This window comes from Macrobrachium rosenbergii, chromosome 8 (genome assembly GCF_040412425.1).
Source record: "Macrobrachium rosenbergii isolate ZJJX-2024 chromosome 8, ASM4041242v1, whole genome shotgun sequence".
In the NCBI taxonomy this organism is placed as follows: domain Eukaryota; kingdom Metazoa; phylum Arthropoda; class Malacostraca; order Decapoda; family Palaemonidae; genus Macrobrachium; species Macrobrachium rosenbergii.
Genome location: NC_089748.1, coordinates 36,689,846 through 36,699,845, shown reverse-complemented (window position 1 = coordinate 36,699,845; position 10,000 = coordinate 36,689,846). Strand labels below are relative to the sequence as shown.

At 36.7% G+C, this 10,000-nt stretch overlaps 1 protein-coding gene across 13 annotated transcripts in view; it reads right to left on the bottom strand.

Moving 5' to 3' along the window:
* LOC136840709 (orphan steroid hormone receptor 2-like) overlaps positions 1 to 10,000 on the bottom strand; it is a 369,221-nt gene that overhangs the window by 128,006 nt on the left and 231,215 nt on the right. The window contains exon 1 of one of the 13 annotated variants that reach the window (XM_067107519.1): positions 2,136 to 2,195. The exons of the other annotated variants lie outside the window; for them this stretch is intronic. The gene's annotated coding sequence lies outside the window, so the exon portion shown is untranslated. Of the gene's footprint in view, positions 1 to 2,135; positions 2,196 to 10,000 lie in introns of those variants that run through there. 13 annotated transcript variants of the gene reach the window in all.

Here is a 10,000-nt window from a genome sequence, read left to right as displayed (position 1 = left end):
AGAGAGAGAGAGAGAGAGAGAGAGAGCTTTGTCATAATATCACTATTCCTTTTAAATTCTGACTCCCTTATGAAGATAAGTTTTGGAATAAATTTCACTTCTAATTGCCAAGAGGAGGAGGAGGAGGAGGAGGAGGAGGAGGAGGAGGAGGAGGAGGAGGAGGAGGAGGAGGAGGAGGAGGAGGAGGAGGAGGAGGAGGAGGAGGAGAGGAGGAGGAGGAGAGAGAGAGAGAGAGAGAGAGAACTGCCACTGAAATGAAGCATTTGTGATGAACCGATATCCTCACTTGTGCTTTTCTTGATATCACTTATGTTACTTTTTAATCATTTTCTTATCATCATTCATTCCAGAAATGGGTATCATCATTCATCATCATCATCATCATCATCTTCATCATCATCTTCATCATTATCAATTATTAGTGGCCACAGAATAAGAAATAATAAATAAAAAAAAAACAAAAAAAAAATCAAAGAATTCTCTCAATGCTTCCCGATCGCAAGGATATCCACGCTTAATCCTACATGAGATAATGGAGGATGGAGAGACGGATGGGGGGGTGTGTGTGGGGAGGGGAGAGAATGAGATGGCAAGTGGGTTTTATAACGGTTGAGGAAAGCAACTGATCACCAACATCCGGACCCCGACAAGACCGGACAACCGGACGGACGAAGACACCTTAAAAAAAAAAAAATAAAATAAAAAAACATGAATTCGCTGTATTGTCCTTTCGCCTGGAACGACTTTGCGCAGTCATTCGCTTCGCAATTATGAAAAGCAATGATCCTTTCGCTGTTAATGTTTTCATTAATTTCAAGTTAATAAATGTGTAGTTGGTCAAAGTCTAGGATTAAAGTACAGTGTATGGATAACTGATTAACAGCAATAATTCTTTCTGTTATTTTATTAATTTTTTCGTCATTATTAATAAGCATACGGAAAAAACATTTTTTTCGGCATTGATGATCAGGAAATGATTGGAAAAACAATCAAATGACAAGTGTTTTGATCTTAACCTCAATCACTTCCTTTTGGCTAAATAACGTCCGCAATATTTTCTCACCCTCTGCCTGTCGATGTACAGAGAGAGAGAGAGAGAGAGAGAGAGAGAGAGAGAGAATACCAAAACAAAACGACATCAAGAAAACAACGCAAGCATAAAGCATAAAATAAATGTTATCACAAACTCTGGCTTGGCTCAGAACTATCCTAGAAGGTTAGAGGGTCCGGACGTACGAGAGAGAGAGAGAGAGAGAGAGAGAGAGAGAGAGAGAGAGAGAGAGAGAGAGAGAGAGAGAGAGAGAGAGGGCTATGCATCGGTGAAGATTACACGGTGGGATGCTTATGGCCTTATTACGGTCGCGTTCATAAAGTTTATCGTGCCGAAGCAGTCTTGCCATGACAACGTTTGAACGCAGCCGCGCTCCTTGGAAAAAAAAAAAAGATTCCTTCCTCTGTAAACATCGATTTTTCTTCTTCTTAAGGGAACAACTGCCGTAAAATGGGTTTCATGAGAGTAAATAATTCTCACGAAAATCAGATTCATGCAAAATTATACATTTAATAATACAGGTAAATACATTATATATATATATATATATATATATATCATAAATATATATATATTATATATATATATAAAAGAAATTAATCCTAGATAACGACCCCTGAAAACCTTTGGGGTCACTATCTAGGAAATATCCCAGCAAATATCATAAAGATAATGACCCCCACGAAATATCAGTCCTAGATAACGACCCCCGAAACCCCTGGGGGTCACTATCTAGGCAAGACCCCAAGAAATATCATATATAACGACCCTAAAAAACCTTTGTCACTAGGAAATACCCCACAAAAATAATGACCCCAAGAAATTGGGGCTCACTATCAGTCCTAGATAACAAGACCCCAAGAAATATCAGTCCTAGATAACGACCCCTGAAAAACCCTTGGGGGGTCACTATCTAGTAAGACCCCAAGAAATATCAGTCCTAGATAACGACCCCCGAAACCCCTTGGGGGTCACTATCTAGGAAAGATCCCAGACATGAACTTAAGACCAACACAACAAGAAAATGCAAAGCGCCTAACGCCTCTACTTCACGCTCATGCAAAGTGGGGAAGAAAGCACTCACGCCGTCCGGTTTCAGCCAGGGAAAGGGCATCATCACACCAGTCTGCAAGCACTTGCCTACCTGAAAGCAGAAGGAAAAAAAAAATCATTAGTTCTAACGTATTCGGATTTTCTCGTTCGAAGTGTTTGCAGTACGGTCGATTTAGAAGGTTTTCGAGATTAAATTTATTGTTGTTGTTGTTATTATTATTATTATTATATTATTATTATTATTATTATTATTATTTTTACTACTACTAATTTTTGTCATTCATATATATATATATATATATATATATATATATATATATATATATATATATATTATATATATTGTAATTACATATATATATATATATATATATATATATATATATATATATATATATATATATATATATATATAGATATAGAGAGAGAGAGAGAGAGAGAGAGAGAGAGAGAGAGAGAGAGAGAGAGAGAGAGAGAGAGAGAGAATGTCAAACAAAAACGACGCATTAAGATATACAACATAAAAAAAACAATATGCATGGAACTGTTTAAACACGTCAGACTGCACACCCATACAAATAAATTAAACAAATCACACCCTCCATACATCCCTAACGCAAAAAAAAAAAAAAAAAAAGAAGATGCACCACATAACAAATGCCAGAATACAAAAAAAAAAAAATAGAAAAAGGAATAATAAAAAAAGAATAAAAACTACCCACCCGACCGGAGCCTTCAAAGCCGTGACTCACAAACAACGGCGAGACCAATTTTCATTCCATCTCCGTAACATTCCCGGAAACAATAAAAGAATAGAGCGGGGCAGAAAAGAGGAGAGGAGGACGCTGAAGTCTTCCTTTTATATGTATGTGTATGTATGTATGTGTGTGTGTATACATATATATGTATGTGTATATATGTATGTACATACATATATATATATATATATATATATATATATATATATATATATATATATATATATATATATACATATATATAAATATAATAAATATATTTAAATTTATATTTATGTATAAATATATAAATATATATATATACATACACTAATATTTTCTTTGCAAAATACTCGCCATTTGCAAAACGACCTCCAGTGTAAGTTCACAATATCCCACACACCCTCCCCACCCCTACACAACGCACACACAAACAAACAAACAAACAAACACACACACACACACACACAAACAACCTTTCTTGGAACGACGATCCAGCGACCTCCCGGATATGGTAATGAACAACATTTCTCTGGAATTTTTCATATAAAGTTTCAGAGCATTATACTGTTCAGCTCGTTCCTGACAATACGCACGTTTTCAAAATACGCTCGTTGGGTTTTTATATGTGTTTGTCACATAATATATATATAATTTATATATATATATATATATATATATATATATATATATATATATATATATATATATATATATATATATATATATATATATATATACACATTATATATTCATATATACACACTGTATGTGCGTGTTTGTGTGTCAAGGTGTATGTATGTGTGTATGTAGGTATCTGTGTGTGTATATATATACACAAATATATTTATATAATGTATACTGTATATATATATATAGATTTATACAAATGGTAAGAATTTACATAATGCATGGGTGTATGGAACACTACGCTAAACTAAACTACACTACACTACACTACACTACACACTACAAGGGACCACTCATGTTTAACGAGGCTATTCCAAGCCACCTTTTTGTTATATATTCAAAACGATAATCTCTGACCGGCGATGGAGTGGAGGGGTGAGGGGGGAGGGGAGAATCGTACTCAATAAATCGAAAGTACAAGACAGCAATGCGTTAGAGGAGGAGGAGGAGCAGGAGGAGGAGGAGGAGGAGGAGGAGGAGGACTCGTCCCTAATCTCCTACCGCTGATCCTCGTCTGCTAAATGAATGGTAATACCCCGGTCGAAAATCCAACTCGGTCCGACCCCTCCCCCCCCCCCCCGGACGCCTCGTGCATACTTCATGGGTCTTTGCACAAGCTGATATCTCGCTACCAGACCCTTTTTCTTCTTATTTTTTTTTATTTAATCTGTACCAGTCTGTCCGGAGGTGAATAATGCAATAACAATAGTCCGTTTCCGACCTATATACGTATGTATATATAGTGTATATATATAGTATATTATATATTATATAAATATTATATATATATATATATATATGTATATCTGTATATATATATATATATATATATATATATATATATATATATATATATATATGCATATGTATATAAATTTCTGACTCACATCAGGATCGAACCCAAGTATTTCAATTGAATTTATTTCTGTTCCACACGGGATTGTGTGTTGATTACACACACACACACGCACACACACACATATATATACATATATATATATACAACATTCTTTTTTGCCCCTATAAAAAACGCGATTTTTTTTTTTTCAAATAATAAACAATTCCCCTACAACCAATTCAAAACGCACTTAGATCAGCATACGAGCTCTCACACCAACCCTCTTCCTGGGAAAGGAAAAGCATCTCAACAGATCCCCTTACAAAAGAAAAAAAAAAAGATACAAAAAAAAAAAAAAAAAAGACGCATCGGAAACGTGGCGAAAGCAGCTTCTAGCAACAACGCCAACCTTCACGGCCACGTGCGGACGATGACGTCACGGTTGCCATGGCAACCACTCACTCGCGTCTCGCATCCCAGGTACGGCGGTGGACTAATAAGAAATGCTGTGTGGCGCTCCTCAACTCTCAAGGGATTAATTCTTTGCTGGACGGAGGAAAACTTGAAAGATATTTCTGCTGTGTGTATATGACTTTGGTTGTATTTGGAGCAATGGACTGGATTGAATTGAATATAGAATTGAGGTCAAAGGTCAAGCACTAAGACCTATGAGGTCATTCAGCGATGAAACAGAAATTAACAGTGAAAGGTTTGAAAGATTAACAAGAGGAAAACCTCAAAACAGTTGCGCTACGAATCAATTGTTAGGAGAGGGTTGGGGAAAGTAAGATAGAAGAAAGAGAATATGAAAGGAGGTACAGTAAAAGGCTAGGGGCCGAAGGCACGCTGCAAAGGACCTTAAAAAAATGCCTACATTGCACCACATGACTGACGGCACTACTCCCCTTCGGGAATTTGGCGCAATGGATGTAAATCTACAACAACTTTTCTTTTCATTTATATCATTCACCTTAATGGAACCGGCTCTGAGAGTTAATCTTCCGTTTAAAAGACTTAGAATTATTCAAGGGATGAAGCTGCAAGCCTAACCCCTGCCCTACACAGGAAGAGTAATGTCACAAGCGGATGGGTAACTTTTTTGTCGTGGATAACCTGGGCTTCAAAGGCCTGACTGTGGAAATACTACCCACTAGGGTTAAAAGACCTATCTTACTTTCCTAATATTTTCCACTGAAACCCTAAAAATCTCAAGTGTGAAAAATGTTGGCCAAATGTGTGTATGTCTGTGTGTGTATGTATGTATATATATATATATATATATATATATATATATATATATATATATATATATATATATATATATATATATATATATATATATAATATATATATATGACCTCCCAATTATCCCAATTAGCTGCAGAACTCAAATCCAAGCAATTTACAATGCAGAATAAAATATATATATATATATATATATATATATATATATATATATATATATATATATATATATATATATATATATATATATATATATATATATGTGTATAATTATTATCTGGGTATTTTCCATAAGGACTCAAACAGCAGAATGTTAGCAATTCCATAAACGAGACGAAAGTCAGAGCCACAAAGGACGTTTCGGATGAGTTCCTTCTCCCCCTCCCCCGCTGGCAGTTCACCTGTGACGTCACTCTTCAGTTTCCAGAAAGACTAACAAGGTGGGATACCCCATAATCCCGCCTTTGCAGAACTAATGGTATGTTTCATCTCTCGCTAACTCACCTGATGCTCTCTCTCTCTCTCTCTCTCTCTCTCTCTCTCTCTCGTCTGAACGTTTCATTTGTAATGGTATATTTCATCTACCCCAACTCACCTGATGCTCTCTCTCTCTCTCTCTCCTCTCGTATATTTCACCTATCCCAACTTACCGGATGCTTGTTCTCTCTCTCTCTCTCTCTCTCTCTCTCTCTCTCTCTCTCTCTCTCTCTCTCTCTCTCTCTCTCCATCTGAACGTTACAACTGCAATGGATTATATTTCACCTATCCCTAGCTCACCTTACGCTTTCTCTCTCTCTCTCTCTCTCTCTCTCTCATATTTCACCTATCCCAACTCACCTGAAACTTGTTCTCTCTCTCTCTCTCTCTCTCTCTCTCTCTCTCTCTCTCTCTCTCTGTACGTTAGATTTGTAATGGTATACTTCACCTATCCCCAACTCACCTGATGCTTGCTTTCTCTCTCTCTCTCTCTCTCTCTCTCTCTCTCTCTCTCTCTCTCTCTCTCTCTCTCTCTCTGAACGTTACACTTGCAATGGTATATTTCACCTATCTCCAACTCACCTGATGTTTGTTCTCTCTCTCTCTCTCTCTCTCTCTCTCTCTCTCCGTCTGAACGTTACATTCGTTAACCACAGATTTGATCTAATTAATCCAAATTTAATGAAAATAGCCCAACTTTCACATCAAAGAACATCTGCCTTGCAATTTCCCATCTGGTCTTGAGCTCGGATTTCGTCTCTCTCTCTCTCTCTCTCTCTCTCTCTCTCTCTCTCTCTCTCTCTCTCTCTCTCTCTCTCTAATCTCTTCTTTCAGATGAAATCTGTTGTTGATGGCTTCAGGTATATAACGTCTCTCTCTCTCTCTCTCTCTCTCTCTCTCTCTCTCCCTCTCTAATCTCTTCTTTCAGATGAAATCTGTTGTTGATGGCTTCAGGTATTTAACGTCTCCCTCTCTCTCTCTCTCTCTCTCTCTCTCTCTCTCTCTCTCTCTCTCTCTCTCTCTCTCTCTCATTCAGTCTCTTGACAAGTGTCCTCTCGACTGAGCGAACGGTTCATGTAAAATGACTACCAGTCATCAAAACCCAAAATAAATGGCTTGTCAATATCACTTAACAGAGAGAATACTGATAAGACTTCTCATATAACAATTTGAAACACTCTCAGAAACCTATGCATACTTCCACACCAATATAAAAAGAAAAATTAATTACTAGGAACAAATAAAAACAAGAGGAAGACTTGCAATTTCGGACTACGTTAAATTTATTATTATTATTACTGAAATCACGCAGCAACTTAAAGCATTCAAATCCCAAACGATGTAGAGCTGCAAAATTGATCAAAATGACCAATTCAGAATCGAATACGCACATTTGATGTTTTCCACAAAAATGAGCTTCAGTCCAGAATCATCCTGGAGAGGATAATAAAGTAAGTTTTCGATATACGCATATATATTTGATGTTTTCCTTATACAATTTTCGTTGAAATGAACTGCTTTAGTGGCAGAATCATTCATAACGACGGAGCAACTGATAACAATCGGACAAAACTCCGTTTTACCTGCAAGAAATATATCAATAAAGCAATTGCCTTTAACGAAAAAAATTATATATAATGCATATATGTATCTATATATGTATATATATACATATATATGTATATATATGTGTATCTATACAGTATATATATGAATACAAGAGTCAGCAGTTTCAGTAAAAACATACCAGTGATATCTCTGCACTCGCAGCCATGGGGTCATGCAAAATAGCGTAATAACGCCCCCCAAAACAGCGCAAGACCAATTTTAACGATTAAGCAAAAGAGCCCCTAGTTCCTAGTTCCCTAAAAGGTTGCAGAAGAAGAAGAAAAAAAAAGATTTGCAATACACAAACAAACAAATACATCTCTATCCTTCCTTGCCGAGTAATAAAATCCAAAACCCGCGGAGTCAGCAATGCATGACGCCTCCTACCCCCTCCCTCCCTCCCCCCTCCCAAACACCGACAATCCCCTTTCCTTTAAATGAGAAGTGACACTCATTATGAACAGGATGTGCAACCACAGAGATAAGCGGACTAAATAGCTGCGACACCCCGCCCATCGCAAAGGCTTCCAAAATGCTTGGTGGAATACACCCTTCCTTGCCAGGGTGGATTTCGAGTGTAAACAAACACGCGCGCACACACACATACGTATACACAAACACACACATACAGACACATACACACCTTCGAGATGATCTCGTTAAATATATGCGTACGGCCGAAGGACATGCATAAAAAAAATTAATCGATATTTAATGGACGTATTAAGTATGTATATACTGACGGGAAGTGAAGAAAATACCTAAATAAATCTACATCATACAAAGAAGAATAACTAATGCATACACGCATAGATACATACATACATATATATATATATATATATATATATATATATATATATATATATATATATATATATATATATATATATATATATATAAATATATACAGGACAATAAATAAAAATACGTACATATACTTCTATAAATTCACATCCCACATAAGGAGAATAACTAATAAATACGCAATGAATGTACTAAGATTGCGTACATAGACAGGAACAAAAGAAGAAGAACTAATATATAACCAATGAATGTACTGAGAATTCTACATAAACAGGAACTAGAGAGAATACTTCAGTATTTCTCCATCAAAGAAGGAAGTTTGTATTTCAGTCACAACACGCTGCGCTTGCAAATGCCATTCGCAATATTTACAAAAACACTGCAGATATTTGCGCGTCAGAACATAAACACCAAAAAACTGCTGACGACAGACAAACTTTAGTTTAAAAAAAAAAATTTAAAAATGCACCGAAGTTTCTTCAGCACAATCGAGTTTTCTGCAGAGCGTATAATCAACCCATGAACCGGTGGTGGCCTGTACTATATCGTGGCCAGACGCACGATTATGGCTAACTTTAACTTTAAATATAATAAAAAACTACTGAGGCTAGAGGGCTGCAATTTGGTATGTTTGATGATTGGAGGGTGGATGATCAACATACCAATTTGCAGCCCTCTAGCCTCAGTATTTTTTAAGATCTGAGGGCGGACGGACAGACAAAACATGACTAAATTATTTCAATAAGTTTTGCGAACGCCTTCGGTCGGAAGTGTTTATCGCTCAGGGTACAAACTACAGGAAAATTCAAAGGGAAAATATGGAATGGAATGGAATATGGAATTTAGGCCAAAGGCCAAACGTTGGGACCTATTAAGTCATTCAACGCTGAAAGGGAAATTGACAGCAAAAGGGTTTGAAAGGTGTAACAGGAGGAAAACCTCGCAGTTGCACTATGAAACAATTATTAGGAGAGGGTTGAGAAAGTAAGATGGAAGAAAGAGAATATGAACGGAGGTACATTAAAAGGAAGAAAAATATTTGTGGCTATATACAAACGCCGCGTCACCGTCTCTCTCTCTCAGAAAATTATATAGATGCAAAGAAAGTAAAAAAAAAAAAAAAAAAAAAAACAGAATTCCACACCAAAAATGACGCACATATCAGGAAAATTCTAAGAGAAAAATTTGGTCACTTATAGAGGCTTCAAATCTCTCTCTCTCTCTCTCTCTCTCTCTCTCTCTCTCTCTCTCTCTCTCTTTGTGAATATTAAACAGGGACGCAAGGAAAGTAAAAAATACTGCATCATCACCATTTCTGTGTGTGAAAATTATACAGAAATGCAAGAAAAAAAAAAAACTAATTCCACACCAAAAATGACGCTTCCAGAGCAGAGAGTTGACTGTGTGCAATTCCCATCAGCTGTCGCTCTTGTGTCTACCCTCCCCTCTCGTCCAATTCCCTCGGGGCTTCGTTCGTCAAGTGAATCTCCCTTC